Genomic DNA, 20895 nt, shown 5'->3' with positions numbered 1-20895 from the left:
ACAGCAAAAAAATCCCACTGGGCCTAAACTGAGTAAGAGAACTCATAGACCAGTGTCCAGAACAGTGCACATCCTGGAAAGACCACCTACATCAGATTAGGAACAGTAAATTGCTTAGCAACATCTAAATCAAAATACTTCAAGGTAAACGTCTGGTTAAATGGTCATGTGGTTCGAATAGAGGTAAATACCAGCGTGGCCGTTTCAGTGATCGCAGAAACCAGATTTTACTGAAATTCACTCCGGACTCCAACCGTTAAGTTTGCACAAGACCTCGGCCAGTCTGAGCATTTATACCTGGAAATTTATACCAGGGAATTTATACCGAGGAACCTTTACAGGTTGGGGTACAATTCCGGTTCCTGTCTCTGATGAGAAGCAGTTGGTTCAGTTCCCACTGATTGTAGTAAAAGGCTCGGGCCCAAGCCTGATGGGGTAAGATTAGTTGTGAGAGGTTCACATGGATTGGCTCAGCATTTTTTGATGAGAAAATAGCCGCCTAAGTGAAATCCTAATTAAATACTCGGAAGTCTTTCAGGAAGATGTAGGGATTATCAAAGGAAAAAAGGCCACCTGTGTGTTGACCAGGAAGCAATGCTGAGATTCTGCAAGGCCTGCCCAGTGCCATTTGTCTTACTGGTAAAAGTAGAGGCAGAAACCACGAAGCTGGAAAGAAAAAGAATCATCAAACCAGCCCAGTTTACAGAATGGGTAACACAGGTCATACTGATTGTGAAGCCCAGTGTATCCATTCACCTTTGTGGGGATTTTAAACAAACAGTAAACAACTTCACGCAGCTGAATAAATACCCAACCCCTCGCAGAGTGGATTTACACACAAAACTGGCAGGGGGACTGTCCTTCACGAAGCATGAGCCACACATACTTGACCTCGATTCCCAGACATTTGCTATAATTAATACCCATAAGAGTTTGTACCAATATATAAGGCTGTCATTTGGGGCAATTTTTCAGGAGACAATGGAGAATATTTTACAAGGTCTACTCCAGTTTGCTGATAACAGAGAAGACAAATAAGGAGCACTTAGAGAACATAGACATAATCCTTAGACACTTCTCCCAGGCAGGTGTATGCCTTAGGAGGGGAATGTGTGTTCCAGTCACCCCAAGTGACCTACTTGGGCTACAGAGTCAACAAGACTGGTTACACCTGTTGCAAGATAAAGTGACGGTGATCAAAGATGCCCCGACTCACATGTCTGACCAGAGTTTAGGTCATTTTTTGGACTAATGAATTATTGTGGAGAGTTCATCCATAATCAGACCTCCGTTCTGGCATCCTACCTCAGGTGCACCGGAAACCTTCCTGCAACAGCACAACCTGGATTCAGGAAATTCTACGCATGGTCCCGTTCCAGATTCTAGACCCATACATCAGGTTAACACTATTAAAGCAGTATGAGGAGAACTGCACTATCGGAGGGTCAGTGCTGAGGGCGTGCCGCACTGTCGGAGGGTCCGTCCTGAGGGAGTGCCGCACTGTCGGAAGGTCAGTGCTGAGGGAGTACTGCACTGTCGGAGGATCAATGCTGAGGGAGTGTCACACTGTCGGAGGGTCAGCACTGAGGGAGTGCCGCACTGTTGAAGGATCAGTGCTGAGCGAGTGCCGTGTTATCGGAGGGTCAGTGCTGAGGGAGTGCCGCACTGTCAAAGGATCAGTGCTGAGGGAGTGCTCTGCTGTCGGAGAGTCATTTCTGAGGGAGTACCACACTGTCAGAGGGTCAGTGCTGAGGGAGTGCTATGCTGTTGGAAAGTCAGTGCTGAGGGAGTGCCGCACTGTTGGAGAATCAGTGCCGAGGGAGTGCTGTGTTATCGGAGGGTCAGTGCTGAGGGAGTGCTCTGCTGTCGGAGGATCAGTGCTGAGGGAGTGCCGCACTGTCTAAGGATCAGTGCTGAGGGAGTGCTGTGCTGTCGGAGGGTCAGTGCTGAGGGAGTGCCGCACTGTCAGAGGGTCAGTGCTGAGGGAGTGCCGCACTGTCAGATGTGCCATCCTTCAGATAGACATTCGATTCCAGCGTCTGGCTTCTCAGGTTGATGTGGAGGTGATGGCCTAATGGTATTATCATTGGATTGTTTATCCAGAGACCCAAAGAATATTCTGGCAACCTGGATTTGAATCCCGCCATGGCAGCTAATGGATTTTGAATTTGATAATTGTTTGTTGGAAGATCCCGCCTGGTTCACTATTTTCCTTTAGGGATCAAACCAGCCCAGTTTGCAGAATGGGTAACACAGGTCATACTGGTCAGGTCTAGCCTCCATGTGACTCCAGACCCACAGCAATGTGACTGGCTGTTAACTGCCCTCTGGGCAATTAGGGATGGGCAATAAATACTGACTGTGCCAGAGACGCCCTCATCCCGTAAGAGAATAAAAAAAAGTGAAATATGAAAGTGGAACAATTCCATTTCCCCAGGGTCCTAGCAAATGTTTATCCTTAAGCAACCTTCACCAGTACAGCTGACCTCTGTATGACCTCAGCTCTGGTTTGGAGTTTGCTGTTAATGCGAGTTTTTTAAAATATTTCATTGTGGACTAAAATAGGAAAATAATGTTTCATAGATTGTTGAAGGATTACTGCACATTTTAGAAATAAGCAGCTGATAAACTTTGGAAGTGATGTTTACAAAGCTGCTGTTCCAGCAGCAGTAGGCAGCCTGGCTACAGATGAACTGAAGTTAGGGGACTGTGTACAGGGAGTTTCAGCTGGTAACAGGTCAATGATTGGTCTGCAGACCCATGACCAGTTATTGTTGACAAAGAGCTTGGGCTTGACAGCAAAGATCTGATTGGTTCCCTGGTAGCGGAACACCCTGGGAGTGTGAATGAAATAGAGAAAGCATCCAATCTCTGGAGGGGAAGGTGCTTTTTTTTCATTTGTGTCTCACTCTGCCACTGTCTTTCTTTCTTTCTGTTTTATTTGCTCCATTTCTGACATTACTCATTGTTCTTTCCCTCCTCTCTTTCATTCCCTGGGTCTGTCACTCCATACTTGGTTGATTTGTCTGAAAGTTTTCTGTTTCTGGCCAGTACTGGGCTGCGGATGGGTAGGTTTCCAACAGGAGACAGCTGCTGCATATTTTTCTGGTTCATTTGATGGGCAAGTTGAATCGTGTTTCAGTTTAGTCTGTTGGGTGACAGCGTCTTGCATTCTGTTCAACAACAAACAGACTATGTTAACAAAGTCCCGACACACATCAGTACTGGTAATGTAAGCAGTTCAGGAGAAAATTACATCAAATCTGATGATTTCTGCAAGGGGAGATAACTTTACAGTCTACACCTCTGGGAATTTGCCATTAAATCATGGGAAAGGCATGAATGGAACACAGAAAATCTGGATCACAAATATTTATTCAAAACTCAATACATTTTCACCTGCTCACTTGGTCTCCTCCCCCAGTTCTGACTCTCTCTCTCTCTCTCAATTCCCATCTCTCACTGTTCCTCACACTTCCTTTATCTCTGTGTCACTCTTATTCTTACTATCTTTGTGTGTGTCTTGGACTTTATTTATCCCTCAAAGTTTGTGAGAAGATTTGTAGCTCAGGTGCTCGTTGTTGTGGTTCTGTTCGCCGAGCTGGGAATTTGTGTTGCAGACGTTTTGTCCCCTGTCTAGGTGACATCCTCAGGGCTTGGGAGCTTCCTGAGCACTGAGGATGTCACCTAGACAGGGGACGAAACGTCTGCAACACAAATTCCCAGCTCGGCGAACAGAATCTATTTATCCCTTTTTATTTCACTCTTTCTCTCTTTCTTTCACATTCTCTCTATCACGCACTGCCTTTTGTCTCTTGTATCTGTCTCACTTTCTGTTTCTTGTTGTAACTTTTCTGCAGCTCTGTGTTTGAACAGAAGGTGGCACACTGAGACAATGCCAGAATTAGATCTTACTGGGAATGCCTGAGAGAAAGGGCAAGAGCTCTGAAGATTAACTAGTGCCCGTGGATCGGAGTGCAGGTGATGCTGCCTGTTCTTTCAAATCGTTTCTGGGCTACTGCACCTTTTATTAGCTGCACACATCAACCCAGCAACAAGGATCAGGAAGTTCTAATGTCAGTTCAAACCTGCCGCCCTGCTTAAAGAGGATTGAGACTGAGGCTGGAAAAGATGCATGCAAGAAATTAATCAAACATGGGAAAGATGGAGGGATGACACAAGATGAGAATGTGTGTACTCCAAGGTTTTAAGATGCTGCAATGGAGGCCATGGAGGTAGATGGAGAGAGAAAGAGGCCCAGGAGGCAAGGAGATTCTCCAGACCCACCGTGAAGGCACTGACTGTAGGAATCAGGTACCAGGGACCAAGGAACAGGGCAGCACAAAGTTCAATGACAAGTCATCAAAGTCAGTGAATAAATAAATAGCATATATCAGCAGCTTCAGCGCTCTGTTCCACATCCCTCACTAACGATTTCTGAACAATCAGAACTCCACCCTCAGTCTCACTCACTGAACTCTGCCTCCCACACACTCCCAACAGCTTTACACATTGCCAGCTACTTCACCCTGACAGCTGGCTCATTGCACCAACTTACAGCAGACCGCCCTCTCTCCTATGGGACAGGTTATACCTAACCAGAGGCAGCAGCAGTTACCTGGGGGACCCTGAGGCTGCGAGCAGCACAGGACAGGAACTGTTGAAGTGGAGAGAATTCTCACACTTTAATCCTCCTTCTCACGTCCCACCTCTCCTTCACCCCACAGTCTCGCCACTTCCATGCAGAGGGTGTAAATCCATGAGGTTTACTTTCCCGTACTCACAGCCCTCCATTACCAGGTGAACGAGGAAAATCAAGAAGGCTGTGGAGGCAAGGTCATTGAGTGTATTTAAGACGGATGTAGATAGGTTCTTGATTGTCAAGGGGATCAAGGATTACGGGGAGAATGGGGTTGAGAAACTTATCAGCCATGATTGAATGGCAGAGCAGACTCAATGGGCTGAATGGCCTAACATCTGCTCCTATGTCTTATTGTCTTCTGGTCTTATAGGGTGACAATGAGGACATAGCAACATTTACTGATTTCATGGTCTTCTGCTCAGACCCTGACACTGGGCACAGCATAGAGGGGATATTGGGTCTGCATCAGTACATGGTGAGTGGGATACAGGAGATGAGCTCTGGACAGGACAGAGGAACGGCTAACTCGGCCATCAGGCTGCTGGAGGGTCAGGTCACTGGAATCTTGTTGCACAGAACCTAAAGGACTGCCAAAGATGCCCAGGATATGTCTGAACGGAACATAGACTGAGGAGGCTGATGTAGCCGCTGGCCTGCTCACTGCTAAGCAGGACGGAGGAAGCCAACTTCAGCCTGTTCTTTGCAGCACATAACGATCAATAACTCAGCCACAAGGTTTCAATGTCTAACCATCAAGGCAGCAGCTTCTAGCCAGTGTTGGAATGCTGCATTGGAAACTGAGGCTGAGGATACAGAATGTGAGCTTGCTGCATTCAGACTTTACTGACTTCATGACTGTGGTCCCAGGGGACTACAGCCCAGCAATCTGGGCACCAGCAGGTTTCTGGGTTTGCTGTGGCAGTGCCAGCAGGGAGTGGCACTCCTTCCATGTTCTAAGAGAACAGAGTGTATCCTTCCAGCCTCACCAATTTGCCAATGTTCTTGCTACTGCCTGCCAGTTAACACAGACTGTGCCTGCCCTCACTGAGGTAGTGCAGATCACAGCTGGAGCTACCCCAGGGCTTCCTGTAAACCAATCTGCAGTCTCCCTCAGGGTGAATGAGCAACCATTCCACTCCCAGATCACACCCACTCCAATCCCAATCCACCTTGGTCCCAGTGCAGTTCCAGAGCAGTCGCAGTTCAGGCCCAGTCCAGTCCTAGTCCAATCCCAGTCCAATCCCACCTCTGTCCCAGTCCAGATCCAGAGCAGGCTCAGTTCAGTCCAAATCCAATCCTTGTCCAGACCCAGGCCAGACCCAGTCTCCACCCAGAGCAGTCCCAGCCTGATCCCAGTTCAGGCCCACTCCAGTCCCAGTCTGGTCCCACTCCTATCCCAATCCAGTTCTATCCCAGTCCCAATCCAGTCACACTTTGGTCCCCTTCTAGTTCAAGTCTAGACCCAGAGCAGTCCCAGCCTGATCCCAGTCCAGTCCCACTCCAGGCGCACTCCAGAGACTTGACACCACGCCCTCTGGTGCCACTCACTGCGTCAATGCTGGCAGAGGGCTGCACTGTAGGGACTGCCATCCTCTTTCACACAGCATTGAGCTTGGAGCCAAAGAGGCTCTCGAGTGGAAGTGGAAGTTTCTATCAGACTATTCATGGGCAATCAGTGAAAATATTCCAGTGAATATTTATCACTCCATCCACATCTCAAAAACCAATTCTCTGTCCTTTACGGCACTGGCCATTACTGCTCTGGCATTTGTGAGAGATTGCTGTCTGCCCTGTCTCCTGTATTATGATTGTAATCACATGTCAAAAGTGAGATTGTGAGAGGCGCTAGTGAAATGTCAAACATTATTTCTTTTCCTTCCTCTCTTCCAGCTGCCTATCCAGGACTATGTGCCCTCTGTTCATTCTTCCAGGTGAACTCTGTTCCTAGGGGAATGGTTATTGCTGAAGCCCCACCCCATGCAGATATCTTGAAGTCAGATAAATTAGATTAGATTACTTACAGTGTGGAAACAGGCCCTTCGGCCCAACAAGTCCACACCGCCCCGCTGAAGCGCAACCCACCCATACCCCTACATCTACCCCTTACTAACACTATGGGCAATTTACCCTGGCCAATCCACCTGACCTGCACATCTTTGTGACTGTGGGAGGAAACCGGAGCACCCGGAGGAAACCCACGCAGACACGGGGAGAACGTGCAAACTCCACACAGACAGTCGCCTGAGGTGGGTATGTCTTTCAGTATCTGCCAATTTGCTCCCTGCAAACCTACACAGCCAGCCACAACTATGGAAAGTGTTAAGAACCCTGTAAAATACAAACAGCTGGAAGAGATTTCCCAGCAGGTAAGCTGTAACTAGTTGCTGATGCTTGTAAATATCCCTGGAATGGGTCTCCCTTTTGCTATTTCGCTGTGTGAGGTTACCAGAGACCAGTATCTGGAGCAGGAAGCTACAAAATGACTAGATTGTGATCAGTGTTTCTAACATACTTCAAAGCCTGAACCTCTGTCCAATGCACAGCAAAAGTGTGCACAAATTGCATTTTTACCCCAACAATAGATGTGACTAAGCTCAATTTTGTGTGCAATCTGACAGCTTGGAAAGTGCAAGTCAGATTTTATTGGACTGAATGAATTTACCGACAGGTTATTGACGTGTGGGTAAGGGAGTGTCAACAATTATCATGAAGGTTTCCTGAAAGTATTTGAAACAGTTCCACATCAGAAATTGTTTCAAAGAGTAGTAGCACAGTTCTGGAGGTAATGTTGTGATTAGGGTGCGTGACAACATTTGAAAGCAAAATTGAGAATTTTAAACACCAGAGAAGGGGTCAAATGAGATTGAAAGAGGAGTGAAAGGGATCTGGGACTTGGAGACACACACAGCCAGATATGACAGTGTTAGATTTCATTCAAGGGTTAAATGGAAATATTCAGGGCTGGAGTAACCCATTCAAACTCTGAAGCCCCGTGCAGATAGCTGTGTTTGTGATGGCTTCAATTTCCGATGCTGTCATTTTCTTCTCCTTTCCCCTACTACTTTCTCATTTGCTGTTTGGGTGAATATTTCCTGTTTCAGTTTCTAATACAAAATTCTTTCTTCAGTGACTCCCAGAGCTCCCTGTGTAATCTCAAGTAAAGATTGCTGTGTAATATATGATAACATTCTTCTGTCAGTTGCGTGACCCTCACTGAAACGCAGAATCATATCTCGTGATTGCTCTCTCACATGTTAGCGTGACTAAGCTATTTTACACATTCTCCTCCCGGGCCCATTCTCTATACACTCTCAACTTCCTGTTTTCTCATTGAAAACCAACGTGACCAACTTTTATTAAAGGAAAAGGACAGTCTGACTGGGACAGAGGTTGGGGAAGGGGTGCTGGTGGGGCAGGACTTGGAGCATGCCTTGTTACCATAAGCTTTTGGTTCTTTTAATTTTCTCAGTCTCCTTTCAATAGTGATTGTCAGTGTTTTAACTTGTCCCTTCCTGGCACAGTGACTCAATGGTGAGCACTGCTGCCTCACAGCTCCAGGGACCCAGGTTCAATTCCCACCTCAGGCGACTGTCTGTGTGGAATTTGCACATTCTCCCCGTATCTGTGTAGGTTTCCTTCAGGTGCTCCAGTTTCCTCCCACAGTCCAAAGATGTGCAGGTTAGGCTATGCTAAAACATTGCTCCTAGTGTCCAGGGATGTTCAGGTTATGTGGGTTAGCCACGGGAAATGCAGGGTTACAGGGATAGATGTTTCTTGGAGGGTTAGTGTGGATTTGATGGGCCTAATGCCTGCTTCCACATTGTAGGGATTCTATGATATGAGCAGACTCAGAGGAAAGTTCAAGCAAGCAAACCCCACAGCTTAGCTTCTCGAGTAACAAGATCAGCATCTCTTGTTTGGCCAACTCACAGATTTGCAATTCTTTGCCTGAGCCTCCCAGGCTCAGACCCACGGCCTGTCCGAGGAATATTAGATAAAAGTGGGGTGACCATGTGTCCTGGCTTCTCACAAATAATATCCCAGAAGAAATAATTATAAATCAGGAGCAAGTGGAAACACTGTCAATCACCAGGGAAAAGGCCTGAGAAAATGATAAGAACCAACAGCCGACAAGCCCCTGTGTCCTGATGGACCTTGGAAGTGACCACTGAGAGAGCAGATCCACAGGTTGTAATTTTCCAAAATTCCCTAGATTCAAGAAAGGTCTTATCAGATTGGCAAAAATGTGAATGTAACATTTACTCAAAGTGGGGGTGGGATATAAAGCAGGACATTGCAGGCTAGTTAATATCTATCATGCAGAAAGACTATTTAGAAAATCATAATGCAATCAGGTTAAGTCAACATTGTCTTGTGAAAGAAAAATCATGTTTGATTACCTCTTGGAATTTTTGTGCTTGTAAAAAGCAGTATGGATAAGGGGGCCCAGAACATGTTCTGGTCTGAGATTTCTGGAAGGAATTTGATAAGGTGCCAAATCAAAGGTTACGATGCAATACATATGTTTGTGGTTTAGGGGACGAGAGAATAACACGGTTAGAGAATTAGTTAGATAAGAAAAGAGAATCAATGAGTCATTTCCCGTTGGCAAGATGTGATGATTGGAATGTCGGTCTCTATTGTATACAATGTCTTTACTGAGTGAGATGAAGGAATCAGTTGTAGGTTTACAAACTTTTTGTGGATTACACAAAGATGGGTAGGAGAGTAAGTTGTGAAGAGACGTTTGCAAAGATACACACACAGGGTGAATGAGTGGACAGACATTTGGCAGCTGGAGTCTAATGTATGAAAATGTGAGTTTGTCCACTTGGTAGGAAGAAGAGAAAAGGCACATATAACTAAATGGAGAGCAATTACACAGAGATCTGGGTGTTCTGCTATACAAATCACAAAATGTTTAGAGAGGGTTACTGCAAGTGATTCGGAAGGCAAATTTTCTGCCCATGTCTCCAACTGATCTATATCTTGCTGTATCCTCTGACAATCCTCCTCACTATCTGCAACTCCACCAATCTTTGTATTGTCCTCAAAGTTACTAATTAGACCAGCTAGATTTTCCTCCAAATCATTTATATAGACCATAAACAGCAGAGGTCCAAGCGCTGATCCCCGTGGAACACCACTCGTCACAGCCCTCCATTCCAAACAGCATCCTCCCACTGTTACCCTCTGTCTCCTGTGACTAAGCCAGTTCAACATCCATCTTGCCATCTCACCTCGATACCATGTGACTTCACCTTTTGGTACCAGTGTGCCATGAGGGGCCTTGTCAAAGGCTTTACTGAAGTTCTTGTAGACAACATCAACTGCTTTTCCCTCATCAATTACCGTCATCACCTCCTCAAAAAACTCAATCAGGTTAGTGAGGCATGACCTCCCCTGCATAAAACCATGCTGTCTGTCACTCATCAGTCCATTTGCTTCTCAATGTGTCTAGATCTTGTCCCTGAGAATCTTTTCCAATAATTTCCCTCCCCCCCAACATGAGGTTCACAGGGCTGTCATTTGCTGGATTATCTCTGTTATCCTTCTTACACAATGGGACAACTTTGGCTATTCTCCGGTCCTCTGGGACCTCACCTGTGGCCAAAGAGGATACAAAGGTGTCTGTTAATGCTCCAGCAATTTGTTCTCTTGCCTCCTTCAATATTCTGGGATCGATCCCATCAGGGCCTGGAGACTTATTTACCTTAATACATTTTAAGATGCACAACACCTTTTCTTTTTTAATAGCAACTTGGCTTAGAAATTCAGCATTCCCTTTCCTGAAATTATCCTCCACCAATTCCTGCTCTTTAGTGAATACCAACACAGAGTATTCATTAGGACCTCACCTCCCTCTTCAGGCTCCACACACAGATTCCCCCCTTTGTCCTTGAGTGGGCCAACCCTTTTTCTGGCTACCTTCTTGCTTCTTGTACACGTTTAAAAAGTCTTGGGATTCTTCTTAATCCTGTTTGCTAATGATTTTTCATGATCCCTTTTAACCCATCTAATTCCTTCTTTAAGTTCTTTCCTATTTTCCTTAAATACTTCAAGGACTTTGTCAGTTCCCATCCCCCTTGCCCTTATGTATGCTTCCTTTATCTTTCTGACCAAGGTCATAACATCCCTGAGTTATCCAAGGTTCACATAACTTGCCGTACCTATCCTTCATTCTCACAGAAACCTGCTGCTCCTGAACTCTTATTAAATGCCGTTTGAAATACTCCCACATGTCCCTCGTACAGCCGCCTCCAATCAACACTCTCCACTTCCTGCCTAATATTGTTGTGGTTCACCTTCCCCCAGTTTAACACCTTCACCCGAGACTGCTGTTTATCCCTATTAATGAATCAAAGTTTGTGAGAAGATTTGTAGCTCGGGTGCTCGTTGTTGTGGTTCTGTTCGCCGAGCTGGGAATTTGGGTTGCAAACGTTTCATCCCCTGTCTAGGTGACATCCTCAGGGCTTGGGAGCCTCCTGTGAAGCGCTTCTGTGATCTTTCCTTCGGCATTTATAGTGGCCTGTCTCTGCCGCTTCCGGTTGTCAGTTCAAGCTGTCCGCTGTAGTGGCCGGTATATTGGGTCCAGGTCAATGTGCTTTTTGACTGAATCTGTGGATGAGTGCCATGCATCTAGGGAATTCCCTGGTTGTTCTCTGTTTGGCTTGTCCTATAATAGTAGTGTTGTCCCAGTCGAACTCATGTTACTTGTCATCTGTGTGTGTGGCTACTAAGGATAGCTGGTCGTGTCGTTTCGTGGCTAGTTGGTGTTCATGGATACGGACCATTAGCTGTCTTCCTGTTTGTCCGATGTAGTGTTTTGTGCAGTCCTTGCATGGGATTTTGCTCATGCTGGGTATTGGGTCCTTTGTCCTGGTGAGTTGTTGTCTGAGAATGGCTGTTGGTTTGTGTGCTGTTATGAGTCCTAGTGATCGCAGTAGTCTGGCTGTCAGTTCGGAAATGCTCCTGATGTATGGTAACGTGGCTAGTCCTTTGGGTTGTGGCATGTCCTCGTTCCGTTGTCTTTCCGTTAGGCATCTGTTGATGAAATTGTGCGGGTATCCATTTTTGGCGAGTACATTGTAGAGGTGTTCCTCTTCCTCTTTTTGCAGTTCTGGTGTACTGCAGTGTGTTGTGGCCCTTTTGAACAGTGTCTTGATGCAACTTCTTTTGTGTGTGTTGGGGTGGTTGCTCTCGTAGTTCAGGACTTGGTCTGTGTGTGTGGCTTTCCTGTATACCTTTGTGGTGAATTCTCCGTTCGGTGTTCTCTGTACCATCACGTCTAGGAATGGGAGTTGGTTGTCCTTTTCTTCCTCTCTCGTGAATCGGATTCCTGTGAGTGTGGCGTTGATGATCTGGTGTGTGTTCTCTATTACTGTATTTATAATGATTACAAAGGTGTCATCTACATACCTGACCCAGAGTTTGGGTTGAATCTGCGGTAAGACTGTTTGTTCTAATCTAAACTCTGGGTCAGATATGTGGATGACACCTTTGACAACTAGCCACGAAACGACATGACCAGATATCCTTAGTAGCCACACACACAGATGACAAGCAACATGAGTTCGACTGGGACAACATTACTATTATAGGACAAGCCAAACAGAGAACAGCCAGGGAATTCCTTGAGGCATGGCACTCATCCACAGATTCAATCAATAAGCACATCGACCTGGACCCAATATACCGGCCACTGCAGCGGACAGCTGGAACTGACAACCGGAAGCGGCAGAGACAGGCCACTATAAATACTGGAGGAAACATCACAGAAGCGCTTCACAGGAGGCTCCCAAGCACTGAGGATGTCACCTAGACAGGGGACGAAACGTCTGCAACCCAAATTCCCAGCCCAGCGAACAGGACCACAACACCTATTAATGAATATCTAAAAGCTTACAGTATTATGGTCAGTACTCCTGAAATGCTCCCCCACTGAAGCTTCACTCACCTGGCCAGGTCCTCGGAGGGTTGGTGTGGACTGGTTGGGCCGAAGGGCCTGTTTCCACACTGTAGGGAATCTAATCTAATTTTTTTAAAAATCCTTCCCTGGAGCTGGGGCTGGGTCTGTGCCTGGGACAGTGTCTGGGGCTATGACTGGGTCTGGGACAGGGACAGGGGCTGGTGCTGTGCCTGGGCCAGGAGCTGTGCCTGGGGCTGGATCTCAGCCTTGGGCTGCTGCACTGATTTTGAGATGGTGCCTTTGGGGTGTTGACTGTCAATGTTTTTTATTGGTTGATTTAAGGGCCTGAGAAGTCATCACACTTTGCACACTTGGAGGGAGGGAGTTGGTGCCAACTGACCCCAGCTATGAGTTTGCAGAATCCCATGTCCTTTTGCGGTCACAACAGCAGCTCCTTTATCAACACTGATAAAATACACTGGCAACCAGATTTTAAAAAAACAATGGAATATTGTTTTATTACCGCTAGAGAAACAGGCACAAAGGCGTGGACGTTGTATAAAAGTCTGATCAGAGCTTTTATCACATCGGGAGTAACCGGGTTGACTTCCAGGCCCCACACCTCAGAAAGGAAATGCCTGCCTTAGAGCGGACACAGCAATCCATCAGAATAGCACCAGGGGCTGGAAAGCTGAAGGACATTTACTGTAGGCAAGGCACGCTTTCCTTGAGTATTGAACTTAAAGGTGTGGTCGAATCAAGGCCTTTTAAAATAGAACCTTGAACATTCCAGCCCAGTCCAGGCCCTTCGGCCCTTGATGTTGCACCGACCTGTGAAACCAATCCGAAGCCCATCAATCCGACACTATTCCATTTTCATCCTTATGTTTATCCAATGACCATTTAAATGCCCTTAAAGTTTGTGAGTCTACTACTGTTGCAGGCAGTGCATTCCATGCCCCTACTACTTTCTGACAAAAGAAATTACCTCTGACATCTGTCCTGTATCTATCACCCCTCAATTTAAAGTTATTTAAAGTCTTCTCATGCTAGCCATCACCATCCAAGGAAAAAGGCTCTCACTGTCCAGCCTATCTAATCCTCTGATCATCTTTTATGTCTTTCTTAAATCACCTCTCAATCTTCTCTCTAACGAAAACAGCCTCAAGCCCCTCAGCCTTTTCTCATAAGACCTTCCCTCCATACCAGGCAACATCCTAGTAAATCTCCTCTGAACCCTTTCCAAAGCTTCCACATCCTTCAGCTGCAGCATGACCTCATGACTCTGAAACTCATTCCCTCTACCAGTAAAAGCTAAACCACCTTAGGCTTTCTTAACAACCCGATCAACCTGGGTGGCAACTCTCAAGGATCTAAGTACATAGACACCAAGATTTCTCTGTTCATCCACACTACCAAGAATCTTCCCAGAAGTCCAATACCTTGTATTCCTGTTACTCCTTCCAAAGTGAATCACCTCATACTTTTCCACATTAAACTCCATTTGCTATCTCTCAGCCCAGCTCTGTAGCTTATCTATGTCCCTCTGTAACTTGCAACATCCTTCTGCACTGTCCACAACTCCACCAACCTTAGTGCCACCCATCCTTCGACACCCTCATCCAGATCATTTATAAAAATGACAAACAGCAGTGGCCCCAAAACAGATCCTTGTGGTACCCCACTAGTAGTTGAAATCGAGAATGAGAATTTCCCATCAACCACCACCCTCTGTCTTCTTTCATCTAGCCAATTTCTGATCCAAACCGCTAAATCACCCTTAATCCCATGTATTTTGTGCAATAGCCTACCCTGGGGAACCTTATCAATTGCTTTACTGAAATCCATATACATCACATCAACCACTTTACCCTCATCCACCTGTTTGGTCACCATCTCAAAGAACTCAATAAGCTATAGGAGGCACGACCTACCCTTCACAATACTATGTTGACTATCTTTAATCAACTTATTCCTTTCTAGATGGTTTAATCAAAGTAGAAATGAAAGAATAGGCAGGATGAATGCATGGCTTGAGAGATGGTGCAGACGGGAGGGGTTCAGATTTTTGGCACATTGGGACCAGTTCTGGGGAAGGTGGGACTATTACAAACTGAACTGTCTACATCTGGGCAGAACTGGAACCAATGTCCTCAGGGGTGCTTTTGCTAATACATTTGGGGAGGGTTTAAACTAATGTGGGAGGGGGATGGGAACCAAATGAGGAGGTTAGTGGACATCAAGGAGGTAGTAAGGAACTCGATAATGAAGTCAATGTGACTAAAGGGAAGAGTAGGCAGGGAGCAGCTGAAAAACACAAAGGGACTAGTGGTCTGAGGTGCGTTTGTTTTAAAGTGAAAAGTATAGTAGGTAAGGCAGATGGACTTTGGGCTTGGATTAGTACCTGGGAGTATGATGTTATTGCTATTACTGAGACTTTGTTAAGAGAAGGGCATGATTGGCAACTAAATATCCCAGGATATCGATGCTTCAGAAGGGATAGAGAGGGAGGTAAAATGCTCGCTGAGCTGGAAGGTTCATGTTCAGACATTTCGTCACCATACTAGGTAACATCTTCAGTAAGCCTCTGGACAAAGCATTGCTGATGATTCCTGCTTTCTATTTATATGTTTGGATATCTCTGGGAGAGTGACATCATTTCCTGTGGTGAGGTCATTTCCTGTTCTTTTTCTCAGGAGATGGTAAATCGGGTCCAAGTCAATGTGTTTGTTGATAGAGTTCTGGTTGGAATGCCTGCTTCTAGGAATTCTCGTGCATGTCTCTGTATGGCTTGTCCTAGGATGGATGTGTTGTCCCAGTCAAAGTGGTGTCCTTCCTCATCCATATGTAAGGATATTAGTGAGAGAGAGTCATGTCGTTTTATGGCTAATTGATGTTCACTTTGACACCAATTTTACTGGGACAACAATCCAACCTAGGATAAGCCAAACAGAGACACGCATGAGAATTCCTAGAAGCATGAGATTCCAACTGGAAATCTATCAACAAACACATTGACGTGGACTTGATTTACCAACCCTGAGAAAAAGAACAGAAAATGACATCACCATAGGAAATTATGTCACCACAGGAAATGACATCACTAATCCAAAGAAACCCAAACATATAAATAGAAAGCAATGCTTCATCTGGAGGCTCACTGAAAATGTTACCTAGTATGGTGACGAAATATCTGAACAGGAACCTTCCAGCTCAACGAGCAAACCTACATCCAGAATCTCAAACTGAGCTACAAATCTTCTCAAAACCTGCTAAGGGAGGTAAAAGGGGTGGTGCACTACTGGTCAGAGAGGATATCCCTCTGAATGAGGGCACGGTGGAGGACTCGAGCAGTGAGGCAATATGGGCAGAGCTCAAAAATAGGAAGGATGCAGTAACAATGTTGGGACTGTACTACAGACCTCTCAACAGTGAGCAGGAGATAAAGGTCCAAATATGTGAACAGATTGTAGAAAGATGGAGGAGCAACATGACGGTGGTGATAGGAGATTTTAATTTCCTCAACATTGACTGGGATTCACTTAGTGTTAAAGGTCTAGTTTGAGCAGAATTTGTAAGGGGCATCCAGGAGGGTTTTCTAGAGCAGTGTATAAATAGTCCAACTCAGGAAGGGGACATACTGGACCTAGTGTTAGGGTTAAAGTTTCAGTAGGAGATTACTTTGGGAGGAGAGATCACAATTCCATAAGTTTGAATACTCATGGACAAAGAAGGGAGTGGTCCTAAAGGAAGTGTGCTAAACTGGGGGAAGGCCAACTATAGCAAAATTCAGCAGGAGCTGGGGAATGTAGATTGGGAGCGGCTGTTTGGAGAGAAACCCACATTTGATATCTGAGAGGCTTTTAAAGAGAGATTGATTAGAGTGCAAGTGAGAAATGTCGCTGTGAAACTGAGGGATGGAAATGGCAAGATTAGGGAACCATGGATGACAGGTGAAATTGTGAGACTAGCTAAGAGGGAAAAGGAAGCGTACATAAGGTCTCGTTGTCTGGAAACAGATGAAGCTTTGGAAGAATATCCGGAAAGTAGGACCAATCTGAAATGAGGAATTAAGAGGGCTACAAGGGGTCATGAGATAACTTTAGCAAACAGGGTTAAGGAAAATCCCAAAGCCTTTTATTCATATATAAGGAGTAAGAGGGTAACTAGAGAAAGGGTTGGCCCACTCAAGGACAAAGGAGGAAAATTATGCATGGAGTCAAAGAAAATGGGTGAGATTCTTAATGAATACTTTGCATTGGTATTCACCGAGGAGAGGAACATGAGAGATGTTGAGGTTAGGGATACAGGTTTGATTATTCTAGATCAAGTCGGCATAAGGAGGGAGGAAGTGTTAGGTATTCTAAAAGGCAGTAAGGTGGACAAGTCCCCAAGTCTGGATGGGATCTATCCTAGGTTACTGAGGGAAGCGAGAGAGGAAATAGCTGGGGCATTAACAGATATCTTTGGACACAGGTGAGGTCCCGGAGGACTGGAAGATTGCTAATGTTGTCCCCTTTGTTTAAGAAGGATAGCAGGGATAATCCATGTAATTATAAACTGGAGGGCTTGACATCAGTGGTAGGAAAGCCGCTGGAGAAGATACTAAGAGATAGGATCTATTCCCATTGGAAGAAAATGGGCTTATCAGTAATAGGCAACGTGGTTTTGTGCAAAGAAGGTCATGTCTTACCAACTTAATAGAACTCTTTGAGGAAGTGACAAAGTTGATTGATGGAGGAAGGGCTGTAAATAACAAACATATGGACTTTAATAAGGCATTTGATAATGTTCCACATAGTAGGCTGATGGAGAAATTGCATGGGGTCTAGGGTGTACTAACTAGATGGATAGAGAACTGGCTGGGCATCAAGAAACAGAGAGTAGTAGTGGAAGGGAATTTCTCAAAATGGAGAACTGTGACCAGTGATGTCCCACAAGGATCCGTGTTATTTGTGATATGCATAAAGGATCTGGAGGAAAGTATAGCTGGTCTGATTAGCAGGTTTGCAGATGATACTAAGATTGGTGGAGTAGCAGATAGTGAAGGGGTCTGTCAGAGAATGCAGCAGAATATAGATAGATTGGAGAGATGGGCAGAGAAATGGCAGATGGAGTTCAGTCCAGGTAATGCGAGGTGATACATTTTGGAATATCCAATTCAGGACCAAACTATACAGTAAATGGAAAAGTCCTGGGGAAAATTGATGTACAGAGAGATTTGGGTGTACAGGCCCACTGTACTCTGAAGGTGGCAACGCAGGTCAGTGAGTGGTCAAGAAAGAATACAGCATGCTTTTCTTCATCGAATGGGATATTGAGTACAAGAGTTGGCAGGTCATGTTACAGTTATATAGGAGTTTGGTTCAGCCACATTTGGGATGCTGTGTACAGTTCTGGTCACCACATTACCAAAAGGATGTGGATGTTTTGGAGAGGGTGCAGAGGAGCTTCACCAGGATGTTGACTGGTATGGAGGGCGCGAGCCAAGAAGAGAGGTTGAGTAGATTAGGGTTATTTTCAGTGGAAAGACAGAGGTTGAGGGGGGACCCGATTGAGGCTTACAAAATCATGAGAGGTGGATAGCAAAAAGCTTTTTCCCAGAGTGGGGGACTCAATTACTAGGGATCACGAGTTCAGGGTGAGATGGGAAAGGTTTAAGGGAGATATGCGTGGACAGTTCCTTACGCAGAGCATGGTGGGTGCCTGGAACGTGTTACCAGCAGAGGTGATAGAGATGGGCACAATAGTGTCATTGAGGATGTATCTAGACAGATACACGAATGAGCAGGGAGCAGAGGGATACAGATCCTTAGGAAATAGGCGACAGGTTTAGATAGAAGATCTGGATCGGCACAGGCTTGGAGGGCCGAAGGGCCTGTTTCTGTGCTGTAATTTTCTGTGTTTGTTTTTGTATTATAAATCCTATCTCTTCTAATCCTTCCAACACTTTACCCACAACTGAAGTAAGGCTCAGGGTTGTCTCTACAAGGGGACAACATTTGCTATCCTCTAGTCTTCTGGCACTATTACTGTAGACAATGATGACAGAAATATCAAAGCCAAAGGTTCTGGAACCTTCTCCCTAGATTCCTAGGATAAAACCCATCTGACACAGGGGACTTAGCAATTTTGGAAAGTGTGAAAATAGATAACACCTCCTTCTTATGAACCTTAATCCCATTTAGTCTAATGGCCTGAACTTCATTATTCGCGTCAACAGCATTGTCTTTTTCCTGTGTGAATACTGATGAAAAATATTCACTTAGTGCCACTCCTATCTTCTTGGACTCCACGCACAAATTCCCACTAATATCCTTGATTGGCCCTAAGCTTAGTCTTTTATTCCTGATATACCTATAGAAAGCTTTAAGATTTTCCTTGATCCTACCTGCCAAAGACTTTTCATGTCCCCTCCTGGCTCTTCTTAGCTCTCGTGTTAGGTTCTTCCTGGCAAACTTGTAACTCTCAAGCACCCTAACTGAGCCTTCACATATCATCTTTACATAAGCCTCCTTCTTCGTCTTGACTAAAGATTCAACTTCTTTATTAAGCTCACAGTTCGACCTTCCTCCCTGCCTGACAATTGCATATTTATCATAAGTGGATTGAAATGAGGAGATAAGGAGAAATTATTTCCATGAGTTGGGGGTCAATTTAAAATTAGAAATAGGCCTTTTAGCAGCAAAAATACATTTCTTCAAACACACAGTTAAACCTGAGTCCATTTGCCACTCCTCAGATACATGTTCAAATACAAGATCAGGACAATATCCAGGCTTGGGCTGACAAGCGGGGAATAATATTAACGCTGCACAAATGCCAGGCTATGACCATCACCAGTAAGAGACAATCTAACCACTGCTCCTTGACATTCAATGGTGTTACCATCACTGAATCCCCCACTATTAATATCCTGGGGGCTATCATTGACCAGAAGCACAATTAGACTCTCCATATAAACACATTGGCTACAGGAGCAGGTCAGAGACTGAGAATATTGTGGTGAGTAACTCACCTCCTGAGTCCCCAAAGCCTGTCCACCATCTAGAAGGCACAAGTCAGGAGTGTGATAGAGTACTCCCTACTTGTCCTGGATGGGGGCAGCTCCAACAACACTCAGGAAGTTTGACACCACAATCCATCATAGTCCTGACACACCATGTCTGGCATGAATGTTATTTGCCAATTGTCAGTGCAAGCCTGGATATTGTCCAGGTCTTTCTGCATTTGGACATGGATTGCTTCAGCTGAGAATGGTGCTGAATATTGTGCAATTATCAGCAAACATCTCCACTTCTGTCTTTATAATTGTGGAAAGGTCATTGATGAAGCAGCTGAAGATGGTAGGGAGTAGGACAATACCCTGAGGAACTCCTGCAGAGATGTCCAGGACCTGAGATGACTGACCTCCAACAACCACAACCATCTTCCTATGTGCCAGGTATGACTCTAACCAGTGGAGAGTTTGCCCCTCTGATAGCCATTGATTCCAGTTTTGCCAGGGCCCTTTTGCCAGGATTGGAAGAGATAGGATTTATAATACAAAAACATATTTGGTCAAATGCAAAGTACGCCACATAGCCCCTCAAACCTTCTCCATTGCTTAGTCTGAAGGTAACAGATGTGTTTGTGGATTGAATTGCACCATCCCTCTGATCCCCACTGACCTTTCATTCCCTGCCTAATAGGGATCTCTGTTCCTGAGGCAGACAGTCCTAAAGTCACTCAACCCTCAGAGAAACATTTCGTCTCATCTCTGTCCCAAAAGGGCAACCCCCTGATTTCACAACAGTGACACTATCCTGAACCCCATCCTAAGCGGAAATATCCTTTCCAGATCCACCATGTCAACACCATTCAGGATCTTAACACACCAATCGATCACCCCTCAGTCTTTGAAACCCCTGTGGAAACAAACCCAGAGGCGAACTAACCTTTCCTCAGAAGGCAACCTACTCATTCCAAGAATTGATCTAATAAACCTCCACTGAATCACTGCCAGTGCATTTACATCCTTCCCTAAATAAGGAGATTAAAATTGCCCATAGTATCCACGATGTGGTTTTACCAATGCCTTTTATGACTGAAGAAGAAAATCCTCACCCCTACATTCAATTCCTCTCATAGTGAAAGATAGAATCCCATTAGTATTCTTGATTACTTGCTATAGCTGATTTCTAATTTAATGTATTCATGTAGTAAAGACATAGATCCCTCTCCAAATTGGAATTCTACAGTCATTCACCATTTAAATAATAATGCTGCTTTTTCATTCCTCTGTCAAAGTGAACAACTTCATATTTTCCCATGTTGTACTCCATTTGCCAGATTTTTTGCCCAC

This window comes from Chiloscyllium punctatum, chromosome 39 (assembly GCF_047496795.1).
Source record: "Chiloscyllium punctatum isolate Juve2018m chromosome 39, sChiPun1.3, whole genome shotgun sequence".
Taxonomy (NCBI): domain Eukaryota; kingdom Metazoa; phylum Chordata; class Chondrichthyes; order Orectolobiformes; family Hemiscylliidae; genus Chiloscyllium; species Chiloscyllium punctatum.
This window is presented reverse-complemented; position numbering follows the sequence as displayed.